Source organism: Canis lupus, chromosome X, assembly GCF_048164855.1.
Source record: "Canis lupus baileyi chromosome X, mCanLup2.hap1, whole genome shotgun sequence".
Taxonomy (NCBI): Eukaryota; Metazoa; Chordata; class Mammalia; order Carnivora; family Canidae; genus Canis; species Canis lupus.
The window spans coordinates 88,951,511-88,965,699 of record NC_132876.1 but is presented as its reverse complement, the minus strand read 5'-3'; the positions used below and the strand labels follow the sequence as shown (position 1 = coordinate 88,965,699).

General features: G+C 39.1%; 1 protein-coding gene across 13 annotated transcripts in view; it reads right to left on the bottom strand.

The window, feature by feature from the left end:
- Window positions 1-14,189, bottom strand: part of CASK (calcium/calmodulin dependent serine protein kinase) — a 349,933-nt gene that overhangs the window by 149,227 nt on the left and 186,517 nt on the right. The gene's annotated exons all lie outside the window — the stretch shown is intronic.

Below are 14,189 nucleotides of genomic sequence, written 5' to 3'. Positions count from 1 at the left end.
GTTAATGGTTATAGCTGGAGAGATTTGAAGCAAACATGGCAAAATGTTAATGTCTGTTAACCTATGTGATAGTACTTGGGTATTTGTTCTATTATTTTTGGTATATTCCTGAGTGTTTGAAATATTTCATACTAACAAAGACAACTTACAGATTAAAATTAAAGGGAGAAAATTCTGAAGTTTTCATGCATGCTCAAAATTAATTGGAGAGTAAGCTCTAAAAGAAAGGGCTCTTATTTGGCAAGGGCTCTTGGGAGCTTAGTGCATTGCGAGGCACACAGGCGACTAACAGGTATCTGTTGAATAACTGAATGAATGAACGAATGAGCAGATGCATGAGATGGGGGGGGTATGCCTAATAGAATTGAAAAAGTGGGTGTATTTTTTTCCTAGTCAATGTATCTTGATATAGCTGCATAGAACATCATACAATTGTAAACAGGAGATGTCATTAAGGCAACCATTCTTAGAAGTTTGTCCAGCATTTATTCAGTTTTTTTTTTGTCACAGGACCAGAATGCCACTGAGTAAATACGTAAAATTTGTTATGAGAAGTCCAAGGATGCATTCATAAGTTTGTCACAGAATAGGAGAATTTCTTATAGTTAGAATAATTCTTCAAACTTCAGGTGGGCAATTGGCTGGGGAATCAAAGTTAGAGAGTATGAAGAATTTTGTTGGGCTGAATTTATTTTAACGAGATTTGGCTTTTATACAATTAGTGCACAGCTCTATTTCAGTAAGTGCATATGATTGAATGCATACGATTGAATAAAGAACAGGTTGAGGGATCCCTGGGTGGTGCAGCGGTTTAGCGCCTGCCTTTGGCCCAGGGCGCGATCTTGGAGACCTGGGATCGAATCCCACGTCGGGCTCCCGGTGCATGGAGCCTGCTTCTCCCTCTGCCTATGTCTCTGCCTCTCTCTCTCTCTCTGTGTGACTATCATAAATAAAAATAAAAATAAAAAAAAAAGAACAGGTCGAAGCAGAATTATACTAAAAAAACAAGAAACATTTGAGAAGAAAAATGGAAATTTGCAGAAAAATTAGCAGCTCAGAAAAAACTTCTATTACTTTGCTCTGACAATGTTAGCAAATACCACCAAACTGAAATTTAGCATTTCTAGTTGTATGGTCATAAAATATGACGATACTGATTTTCCCTTAAGTTCTCAAAGTTACAAAGATTTTTTTTTACATTACTGGTAAGCATTTTATATCTCTACATATCTCTTCTATAAACATACAGTTTGAATAATTAAATTACATTATTATTATTATTAGTTTTATGGAACATTAAAAAATATACACTGATAGTTCTAGAAGCTGTCTCATTATTTATATTAGATGATCCCTATAAAGCCCAGCACAATGGTATTCTTACTATTTTTTTAAGACTTATTTATTTTGAGAGAGAACAAGAGCACATAAGCAGGGGGAGGGGCAGAGAGAGAGAGAGGCAAAGAATCTTCAAGCAGACTCCCCGCTGACTGAGGAACCTGATACTGGCAGGTCCCAGGACCCTAAGATCACGATCTGAGCAGAAATCAAGAGTCAGACACTTAACTGACTGAGCCACCCAGGCTCCCCACACAATGGCATTCTTTTAAAAAAATTAAAAGGTACACTGGGTTAATTCTTGGTATGATATTTGTGATAAAATAAATTTTGATAAGTCAATCAGCGTAAGCCTATGATGGATTTTGTTTACTGATAGAAGTTTTACTAATAACATGTCTTAGAGTAACCTGAATCCTGCGAATGTTTGTAAATTCTTAACATGCTACTGACTTAACTAAATTTAAGGCTATTTATTATATACAGCGTTTATTTCTTGTTTGCAAGCAGGAAACACTTGTCCCTACCTCCCCCAACCCAACATTTAGAAGCATGCAGAAAAAGGAAATTCCCAAGTATATACATATCCTCACCTTGTAAAAGATACTCAGAACAAGTTTCCAAATAGCATCTCACATATGCAAAAGTAAACAAGGGCAAAATTAACTGCCTGGCTGCCAGACTGGGACCTAATGCTGAGTGCTATTGTTCATTTGGAAAAGTATTCTGTGCAGAGCTGGGTTTGATGACGGTTGAATTTCTAAGATCAGGTCAATAGAAAAAGGAAATTTTGTTGAAGGTCAGAAGGTTTTATTTTTAACTTTTTTAAAAAATGGATTGTTCAGTCCTGCTGATATAAAAGTAGAACTAATATAATTACAACTCTTTGAAGCACAGCCTTACTAAAAGTTACCCACAAGGAAAAAACAGCATGAAACAGAGTTCTCCCAACAGGCCCCCTGGATTTTGGAGAAACATGTTAACAGGCAATTTTTTAGGTTTTTGAAATAAGAATGGGAACTTATTTTACCAGATATTAAAATATATTCTTATCTTTCAATAAGGAGGACATTGTGCAGCAGATGCAAGGATAAGTTTATCAGTAGAAGAGAATACACATCTCTAAGCAGACCCTCCGTGATCCAGAAGATTATGTGACATAATTAACGGTTCTCAAAAGAGCAGGGGCAGGAACAATCAGAGGGAAACCTAAGATTCTGTTACTCAAAATGTGCTAGAATCTTGCAAAGTGGAGTTAAGTGGATTTTTGAGGTTTCCTGAGTGACTGTGATACACTTTCTTTCCTGAGAAAGAACCACTGCAAATAAAAGAGACATCATGAAAAGCATGGGGGAAGGAAGGGATGGATTAATAAAGAGTGTGGTGCTTCTTAATCAAAAGCTAGCTTATAGCCTCACCTCATGGCACACACAAAACATTATAAAGTGGATTAGATTGTTAAGTGTAAATAATGGAACCATGAAAAGACTTAAAGATAGGTGACTAACTCCTCTGTGGATGGGCAAGAACCTTCTATTAATAAAACAATAGAAATAACTATTGGGAAAATGCATAGCTTATTTTTTTTTGGTCAAAAACCACAAACATAAATGCAAAAGCACAAGGTGGGAAAGATATTCACAACAGATGTGACATCTACTAGGAGAGCCTTTTAGGTCAGGTGCCAATAGACGTCATAACTTGCAAAGAAACTTCTATTTTTTCATCAGAAGAAAGTTTTCGAAACTCAGAATATAACCTGAATTCTGTCAACTCAGATGAGATAGAAACTAATGCACGCTCTCACGTTGGCTGAGGCAACGTCTTTTTTCATAGCTATGTGGCCCTGTTGAGCGCACACACCAGTATGTGGCTGTTGCAGTTCCTTGGTTCAGTCTGGTTTGTTAGAAGACTGGAGGGTTGGGTGGGTGGTGGTAACAAAAGACTCAGAGCTGGAAAGGAAGTGCTAGGTTTCTCCTAAACTTCTGGTATGCTTCTTATTTCCCCCCTTTCAAGTTCACATGCAAGAAAATGAGAAGCAAAGTCAGAGATATTTATGTGCCCTTTAGCTGCTAGATGCTAAACACACATTATCATCATTTAATCTACATTACAGCAGTTCTAAATAAAATTGCCTTTTACATAGGAGGGGATGCGAGTCAGTAGACTTTGACTCCATAGACATTGTCTCTGCTAAGATCATGCTTTTTGTTTTCATTTCCTTCTGCCCAAGCATAATGGTTAACTACAGAAATGTCTTAAAAAAAAACCCCATAAATTGGCAATAATATGCACTTGAGGCAAAAAATTCTGCTTATCACTCATCCAAATTCTGTGAGGTCAAAAAGCCAAAATCTTAGAAGACTGGTTTTCTAGCTGTGGCACATTTGCACACTCTGGGAAAGCTCTGCATGAAACATGGATCGTAATCTAGTACAAAAGCATACAAAATGAATGGGGGAAAATTAGGTTTTAGAGCACCTCATCCTTATTAATTTTGCTTCTGGTCAAGGAAATGCATAAATAACCATCCTAAGATGAGATCTGGAAAAAAGATTCTAATTATGGTTTGAATACAGGTATGGACGATGCACAGAATCTCTTTTGCTTTAGTAAGTCATACAGTTTTTGTAGGACCAACAGTTAACTATTGCAGTTTTACTCTGCTTGGGTCATTCCACGTATAATTTTTAAAAAAATTCTAATACATTTCAAACATCCAATAACGGGGGAAAACACCACAGAGAAAGCAGCAAGCACTCATCACCCAAACTGCATAGATGTTAACACTTGGCGCTATTTGCTTAATTGTTCTCTTGCATCCAGACATAACCCCCAAAGCTAGCTTCACTAAAGCTCCTTCTGAGGTATCTTCTTTCCTGAAGTTAGTACATATAATTCTGATGTGCATTTTTATACTTTTATAACACAGGTACATATAACAATATGCACTAGTTTTTGTTTTTAAAATGGACACAAAGAATATCTTATTACTACATCCTTTTGTTACTTTTTCACTCAATTTGTTTATATTGATAGTGTAGGTCTCATTGATTCATTGCACTGATACACAGTGTTTTACTGTGGGAACGAACAATAGCTCAATTCTCCATTTCACCTGACAGTGGGCCCTTAGGTGGTTTCCACTTTTTCACTATTAGAAACCATGGTCTCTTGTATGCCCCATGCACATGTGTGGAATTTCTCTATGGCTGACACCTAGAAGGAGAAATGCTTGCTTGTAATGGGTATGTGCATCCACAATTTACCTCTGTTGTGACAAACTGCTTTCCAAAGTGATTTTACCAATTTATATACCTCTCCCACTAGTGAGAGACAGGAGTTGAGACATGAGTCTAGTAAGACATGAATTGTTTGGCAATACTTGGTTTTATCATATTTACGAACTTTTGCCCATCTGGTAGGTGTAAATGGCATCTCCCTGTGGTTTTTTTCTTTTAGATAATTATTTATTTATTCATGAAAGACACACAGAGAGAGGCAGAGACATAGGCAGAGGGAGAAGCAGGCTCCCTATAGGGAACCTGATGCAGAACTTGATCCCAGGATCCCGGGGATCATAGGGATCAACGCCCTGAGCCAAAGGCAGATGCTCAACTGCTGAACTACCCAGATGCCCTTCTTCTCTGTGGTTTTTGTTTGTGTTTCCTTGATTACAATTGAAATGGAGCATCCATTCATGTTTTGTTTTTTGTTCCTCCATTCAGATTTCTTCTTGGGTAAATGGTCTGTTCATATCTGTGCCTCTTCTCCTTGCCCCCTTAATTAGTTGCTTCTCTTTTACTCATTTCTTTCAAATTGTTGAAATAGTTCTTTACACATTCTGGATACTAATCTTTTGTTGTTTATCTGGGTTGTTAATCACTTCTCTCAGCGTGGGTCTTGCCTTTTCCTTTGCTTATGGTTTCTTTTGCCAGACACCATACCACGACTAAAGTTAAGACGTTTTCTCTTCTGCTTTAAAAGAAACTTTCTAATAAGAAATCTAGATAAACCGTGGCCTTTTGATATACAGCTCTCTAATACTACACTAAAGTATTTGCAGACAAAAATTATGATTAGCTTGGCATTTTAGTCATAAATGGAGTCCAGATGAGACATTCCCTGAGAACACAGAAATGTTTTTTGAGTTAAACTACACAATTCAAATATCTGAGTACAGATATGCTTGAAGGTACAGAAAGCCTCCTGGGCCATGAGGTGACCTGTTAAATGTATTAACATAGGAAGATGTTTGTAGTGACCATTTAGACACAGTCCAGGAGAAGAGTCTTGAGCAATGGAGCAGTATTACCATCAGTAAGGCCATAAGCTGGGATTATGGCAGGGATGGATCCAAAAAGTCTGTCTGGCCTAAAGACATTAAACATCATTAAATAACAGAACTGAAAGTGAGCGTAACAGCCAGGTTAGAAGGGCGCCTCTTGCAGTCTTGCACATCACAGTCAGACTGCCCAAGTTCAATTTCTGACTCTACCACTTACGATGTAACCTCGGACAAGCTTGCTTTCTTCCACTGAGAAAATAAGGAGTACCTAACTCATGGTATTGCTGTGAGGACTAAATGAGTTAATGAATGAGTACCTGGACAGGAAGAAGGATTCAATATATGTTATCCAAGTACTCCAATGGTAAGGGAAAATATATAAAATGGAATGGCCAGAAACTGAAGGTGAATATTGGAACTAGAAAGATATACAGTGGACGCTGATCTGGAACAAATGAGGTGGGGGTGGGGGTGGGGTGTAACTCACAAAGGGTCATTTAACTTCAGCTTTCATGAATAACAGCACTGTCCAGGACAAGTGCGGTAATAGACCAATCATGTGCTCATCAGAAACACGCTCTGAAAGTTGAACAAATAGAAGAGGACAGTGAAGGCACCTTGCAGGATACCAGAAAAAGAGCTGAGAGAATGAGATTATGTAGCCTTAGAACAGAAGACCAAAGGAAAAGACATTATAGCAAAAACCTGTGTGTAGCTTCAGAGAATAAACTGAAAGAGGATGGGTGAAGGTGAAAGCAGCATGTTTTACCAGATAGTAAGAGAGGGTTTTCTAATAATTACAAATCTCAAATGAAATAGAACGCAGAGAGTTATTTGTTAATTTCGATATAGTATGGATGCCCAGCAGGCTGGGAAGGTATCAAAGTATTTCAAGCATTTAACAGATTTTGGATCAGATGTTCTTTAGATTTCATTAATAGAAATTTTGGGTCTTGCAGAACATTCATTGCCTCAATGACTGGCAAGTGGGGGCCACCTGTGATCCTGTTGTGCTATCATATGCTAATACAGTAATGCCCTCAGGGCTGCTCATGCTTGTGTGTGTGTGAGTGTGTGTGTGTGTGCGCGCGCGCGCGCATGAGGCTGCTTGATGTATGGTCAGTGGTCCCCAAGCAGTTTCTCTCAATCTTCTTTTGTAGTAAATTTGACCTATGTCTCTTGCTCAGCACATAATGGGCATTTTTTATTGCTAAGAGATTATTTAAACTAGATCTAAAATAAGTTGATGGATTCTAGGAACTCTGTGACATTTCTATTAGGTGCTTAGGTTTCTTTGTTTTCTTATTGACTCTTCATTTTGTTCGGTAATCAGAGTGGCCAAATGGGTCACCACATCACATTCTGAAATGGAGACAAGGCACCTTCGCTATAAACCCTGGTTCAGTAGCAGCATGAGCTCTGGTGGGAATGGTCATCACTCTAATGGGTTTTATTTTCAAATTTTATCCAATGGCAAACTTTTGGGCCAAGAGATTTTAATGGCTTCCGTTAATACTGCTGGCAATGCTACTACAGGCCCTTTCCCGTTACAGACATTTCCTTTATACAGTTCCTGCCTCTATTACTTACTAAGACTTTCTAGTACCCCAATCCCTCATCTCTGCTTTGTTCCTTTCCTGTACACAGCAGTACCTCTTTCTCTTCCTCAATTGAATTTTTGCTGTTTTCCTACTTTAAGCTGCCTTTCTCACAATTTAGTGTTGTCTTCTCTTGTGTGTCCCCTGATCTAATAGAAGCAGAAATACTGGCAATTGTTTATACTCAAAAGAAAAACATTGTTTCCCCTATATGAAAAACAACTTTCAGCTGGTTGCAAACGGAACTGATGAGGTTTGCATGCATGTTCATATTCAGTTCCCCTTTGTGGCCAGGGAGTCTTGAAAAACACTGGAACACACCGGTCAGCTCGTGTTGGGGACCGATTACAGAGGTCCAAATATATGTGGCAACTAGTGAGAGGAATCAGCTAAGTAAGTAAATGTGGGTCTCATGCTCTGATAGTTTCCATTTATGATCCTGAAAATAAGGAAATATTGAGTAGTGAGTACAAACCAGCATGGTATTGGGGGAGGGTGGGTGTTACCAAAGGGGTAATCTAGACTAATTGTCTTTCCACATCTTTTTAGGCATTAGTATTGGAGAGATCAATGAATTTATCCAGCTTTCAGGATCAAACTAGCAGAAATAGACTTTCCTTCCAGTTTTACTGAAAGGCTACATTAATATTCTGGAAACAGAATGGAAAGGGAAAGGGTATTAATAGAGGATAAGAAGTACAAAAGAAACAGCATGGATTCATGATACTTTTGATGCACTTTACAAGAAATAATCAAAACAAAATGACAGCTCCAAGACCCAAGTGGGACACACAGGGGGCACCTCTCTGCAAAGTAACCTCAACTCTTCTTTTTGAAATACTGTCCAAGAAGCCATGGACTCTGAGTTACACATACTAAATTAGCCCTCAAGGAAAGAACCAATGCAAATGCACTTTCAGGGAAAAATATAAAAATCTAGTTAAAACATTATCATTACAAGCATATTAGACGATATGGTAGATTAAAGATGGTAGATTAAAATTATCTGCAGCTCCTCCCATTTAGAGGTGGAGTCTTTTGCCCACCTCTTGAATCTGGGCAGGTACTGCAACTTGCTTTGACCAATAAAATGTGGTGGACATTGTAGGACATCTGAGCAAAACCTTAAGAACCCTTGCAGCTTCCAGATTTGCCCTCTTGGAACCCTGAGACCATGACATTATAAATAAAACCATTAGAAGGATCACATGGAGAGAGACATTCAGCCTGCACAACCATCCCAGCTGAGGGTCCAGACACAAGAGTAAGGCCATCTTGGACCATCCAGTCTCAGCTACTAAGAAGCTACATAGCTGCAGAATGACCCCAGGTGAGAATGACAGAAGAACTACCCAGCTGAGCCCAGAACAAATTGCAGAATTGAGAGTGAATAAATGCTTGTTGTCATAAGCCACCAAGTCTGGGGGTGGTTTAATACGCAGCAGTAGATAAACGATGCATATAAAATATAAACAAAAAGTGTGTGTACTATTTCTAAAAAGGCAACATTGAATACGGTAAGTCATTTCATTAACAAAAGAGACAATGCCTTGAATTATTTTACTTGAAAGTGTGTGTGTGAGGAAGAGAGAGATATATCTATTTTCCAAACCACTGCAGAATGGGGAGTGGCAGGGTTATCGAAGATTTAGTAACAAATCATGTGTTCTCAGAGATAAAAACAAGCGTATGCTCCCACCTGATGGAGAGAACCAATAAGAAGGCAACTGGTTAGGGGGTTTCTTAAAGCATCTGCAGAGTTTGTTAAGCCGATAGAAGGAAGGACTATAGGGGTGAAGAACAGTGACTTCTCTTATATTTTTCTTCTTTAGGTGAAATATGCCTTAGATTACATTTGTTAATAGACATGTTTTCACTATAAGCCTTTCAGTATTCTTTGACTTTTAAAACTATGTCCATGAATTGCTGTGATTAAAAACAAAGTCAAGTAAAACCAGAAGATATGATGACAACTTTCACATACTGAAATGTCAGACTTTCTTTTTACTGTGAGGATGATTGTAATTGTGAGGTTGTGAGTGTTTTACAAAGGCAACTCTTATGATAATCACTGGTACAAAAGAAAAAAGTACCCAAAGGACATATCCTATTAAAGGCAGATGAGTAGTAATGGGTTTTCTTCTTAAGGACAGAAATCCTTGTCCATACAATTACTTTTATTCTATCACGTTTAAAGCGTTTTTCAGCTAGTAAAATGACAAGGTTCATCATTCTGTTAGAACTTAAAAAAACTAAACTTGTAGATTGTTTTAAGTTTCTAGCTGGAAAACAGAGCAACATGGGCAGCTTATGCTTCAGCCTTTAATTGCAAGAGAGGCTTACCTAGGGCTGGTAATACATTGCCCTCTGCTGGCCAAAGCATTGCCAAAGAAATGAGTTACAGACTTGTGTGCAAACATTTTTACCTATGGTTTCTTTTTTCCAATTTTCTTAACCAGGTATTTCTGGAGGTATGGTACTCCAGAGAACTTACGTTTCTTGGCCTCAATGTTTTATTTGTCAGTTTATTAAAACAATACACTTGAGGCTGGTTTTTGATGGAGGACAGGGAAGAAGAGAAAACATTATAGTATTAGAAGTTAGGCTACAGACAGCACAATTTGAGAATTATCTCAACACCAAGACTTATTTAGAGTGATGCCTTCAAGTGATGGCTTTAAATCTCATATATCTGCATCCATCAAAAATACTACCAAGATGTGTCCATCAATGTAAGAACTGATTTAGGCAAGGATCATCAATGAATGTTGAAATCAATGGAGTGAAAGGGAAACAGTACATTCACAGAGTCTCAAAATATGAGCCTCTGACTACTTATCAGTTACAGAGGGGAAAAGGCACATCTACAACAAGGAGTTGGCAGCAGCTAATACGTTTCCAGATTGAAGACTGCCAAAAGGTATATAAGTAAGATATGTTTTTGGTCACTGGGGATACTTGGTCACCTTACCCAACACAATAAATCAGATTCTGATGGCAGCTCTGAAGTCACACTGCCTGGATCCAAATCTAAGATCAATGCTCTAGCAGTTCTATTACTGTTGGCAAGTTATTTCTCTTTTGTGGGCCTCCATCTCCTCAGCTAGAAAATAGAAGTTAGAAGAGTACCTGCATCTCAGAGATATTTAAAACATGGATCAAATATATATATATATAAAGCACTTCAGTGGTTGCCATTTATTATTATAAATTTCCTAAAACTGGTTCTCAGGAAAGCTTGGTACTTCAATACTTGGGGCTCTTAGTAAGAGAAAATGAACCCAGATACTCAGGACAGGAGGCAAGGCCTCAGGTACCCAATTGCCCCTTGCCTTCCCTTCACATCTCTCTTTTTGCCCCTTAAATAAGGACAGGAGAAGACACGGAGCAGGGGACTTAACCTCAAGACACTTGTATCTAGAAATCCAGAAATGACTGGTAATAAACTGGCCAGGAAAGCTTGGTCTTGGGAAGAAAGGGACAGTGGTGAGAGTTCCGGGGAACTGATGTAGGACACCTTCTCAGTTCCCAAACTCTCACTGCAATCCGAGGTGCTGTTTCCCAGGGCAGCGGTATAGGGATGTCTTTTGTACCTGGGGCAACAGGATCACCTAAATTATCTTTAGAATTCTATCATCAAATGTTTCATTTTCAGAAAATTTTCTATCAACTTTTGGCTTTTTAAAAAAAATTATTTTATTTATTTATTCATGAGAGACAAAGAGAAAGAGGCAGAGGCATAGGCAGAGGGAGAAGCAGGCTCCCTCTGGGGGACCTGATGCGGGACTCAATCTTGGGACCCCAGGATCATGACCTGAGTCAAAGGCAGATGCTCAACCACTGAGCTACCCAGGTGCCCCTTTATTTATTTGAGAGAAAAAGAGAGAGGGAGCACGAGCAAGAGGGGGGAGAGGGCAAGGGAGAATCTTAAGTAGACCCTGGGCTAAGTGCAGAGCCTGACTTGGGACTGGATCCTAGGACCCCAGGATCATGACCTGAGCTGAAGGCAGGAGCTCAACCACTGAGCCACCCAGGCACCCCTACTTTTAGCTTTTCAAAGAAACTTAAAAAAAAAAAAGAACCGGCCATGCGGGGCGGGGTCCAAAAATTAAAAAAAAAAAAAAGAACAGTAGGTTCTGAAGCAGGAGATGTATTATTAAACTTAAGTGACTCAAAAATGTTGAAATTCAAAATTTGCCCTCAAAAACATATTTACCTCATGTAATCCAACGCTGAAGTTTTTTCCCTTCCCTGAACCTAAGTTCCCAGCTACTTCCCTCTGCCACCTGAGGTCATTCCAGTCTTACAACCCACCACCAAGACTGCTAGTGTTTCTGTGGAGTGCAATTCTAGAAGACCATGTCTATCCCATGCATGCAAACCTGTATGAAAAGACAAAAGCTAGAGGTGAAGTATAAAGAGACTTTGATGACTGGGTCCCTTTACATTTTGTCATTGGACCTTTCTTACAAAGCTAATCACTTTTCTGCCCGATTGCTAAGCTTTCAAACCCTGGACTGTAATTTCTGCTGTTTTAAAAATAGCTCTTGAGGGAGATACCTCCACGATTTGCTGAGAAATCAGCTCTTCAAAACAGAAGTTCTGGAAACCCTGATTAAGGGTGCGACGGCCATGAGTACAGCTGCTTGGAGGAGCAGCAAGGACCTGTGAGCAGTGCAATGGAGATGGGGCTGTGGCCAGACACCACTTCCTGAAGGGAGCAGGGGGCTCAGAGAGGCTTGAACAAACCACAGCTTTGAGTAAGAGGTCTGTGTTTCACTCTTCCTAAAGGTAACCACTGCCTCGGGTATGCACTGAACTGGATAAAAGGCTTCCACTGCCCCCCTTTTGGAGAATCACTTATCTTCTGAATGTGATGTTCTAACACAGACTAATGTTCTCTTTCTGCACACCGGCCTCCCGATGCCCTGAACTCCTGACTGGTCAAAAAGAGTACTCAAAAAGGCTAACTGCAGCCAGTTCAGACTAGACACCAGCCTAACACCAGCCTATAATAACTGTCTAGTTGAAGCATTAAGTTTCAGGTATGAGTGAGGTGTCTTGTGTCCTCTGGGTTCTGGCTCTGACGGAAATTGATAAGGGACCCTAATCCTGACCCCTATAATCCACAGGAGTCAGGAAAAGTCTCACACACTCTTCCTGTATACAGCTCATCAAAGACTGTCAAAATAAATTACCACATGCCTGCCTTCTGAACCATTCTTACTGAATGACTCCACATGAATTCTGGGGACAAAGTGAAACATTCATTTGACACACAAATATTTTGAGAGCAGGAAACTTAGCATGAGGCAGGGCTTATATTCTCAGGAATTACTCTAACACCTTGACAAGTAAATCATAAGGCTCAGAGCAGAACACCCAGGAGATCTGTATTTGGCAGATGATGCAGGCAGTAATTAGAAGTGTTGGACAAGAGCATTTGCACTTGACTAACAGAAGCAGGACTCTGAAGAGGGCCTGGATGGGAAAGATGAATGAGAAACCAAAGAGAACTACTGATGTCCTGAGTGAGAAAAGCCCAAGGGGCCACTTTTACAGAGGACTTGTAATCCTTGAAATTTCCACCTGACAAGTTATATTTTGGTGAATTCTGTATGTTCTGACATTTATACTTTTCTACCAATTGTCGTATTTATTAGAAAAATATAAATTAGGGACGCCTGGGTGGCTCAGTGGTTGAGCATCTGCTTTCGGCTCAGGGCCTGATCCTGGAGTCCCGGGATCGAGTTCCACATCAGGCTCCCTGCATGGAGCCTGCTTCTCCCTCTGCCTGTGTCTCTGTCTGTCTCTCTGTGTCTCTCATGAATAAATAAAATCTTAAAAAAAGAGAAAAATATAAATTAAGAAAATTCCTTATATTTCAGTTAAGAAATTAAAAAATTGCCTCAATCAAGAATAATTTATACTGCTATTGATGGGATACAACTTAGCCTGAAGTCCAAAGTTTTCAAAGATTAGAAGATCAGATTTGATTCTTTCCATAGTCAATTCTGCTACCTTAGAGCCCAAGACAGGAAATCCTGTTTGAACAAAGTTAAAAGTATTTAAAATTTGACCCCAGTTTTCCTGCTGTAAGTACCACCAGGTACAATTAACTGATCCCTAAGAAAGACCAATAATTTCTGCTTTCAAAGGCAGAGTATGAGATTGAAAAAAAAATACATGTGCTTTCAAGTTAATTTACTAGTTGTGTCACCTTGGGCATGCTATTTAACCTCTATGAAACTCAATTTCCTTACGTGTAAAATGGGACTTCTACCACCCACTGTTAGGGTTCTTATATGTAAAATGTTCTGCTCAGTCCCTACCGAGGACAGAATTATAGCTTAGCATGTGTTCTCTTTCCTTCTAGTTATGTTGGCCTTCCAGAACCATTATGATTCAATATTTTCTCCTTTATTTTGTAGAGCATCTGAAGTCTGCGACATATCACACATTACATTATTATGAATTCTTGGCTTGCTTGTGGAATTGCTCTTGAATTTCTAGAGACCCTGCATTAGCTTGTGGCTGATATACTTCACTTATGTGACTTCCACGCACTACAAGAAACATAGTAGGAACTCTAATAAATATTCTTTAAGTGAACTGTACTGTTTAATATAGAGCACTGAAAATCAAGAGAGAGGAAGATATGACAAAATGTACACCCATCCAGGCACTCTTGCTCAATAAATGACAATATTTATTGCCTGACTCAATAAATTGCCTGACAAAATAAATGACTCAATAATTGCCTGACAATCACTTTAAGAAGTACTTTTCACTCTTCCTTGGTCCCATGGTTGACTGACATCCTATGGTAGCCAGTTTCCAAGATGAGTCCCAATGCTCATCACCCCTGCTATTTATTTACCCTCTTCATAAGGAATCACTGCTGCCTCTGTGTGACTAAGATAATACTGCAGAAGTGACAATGTTGACTTCAGAGGCTAGATTAA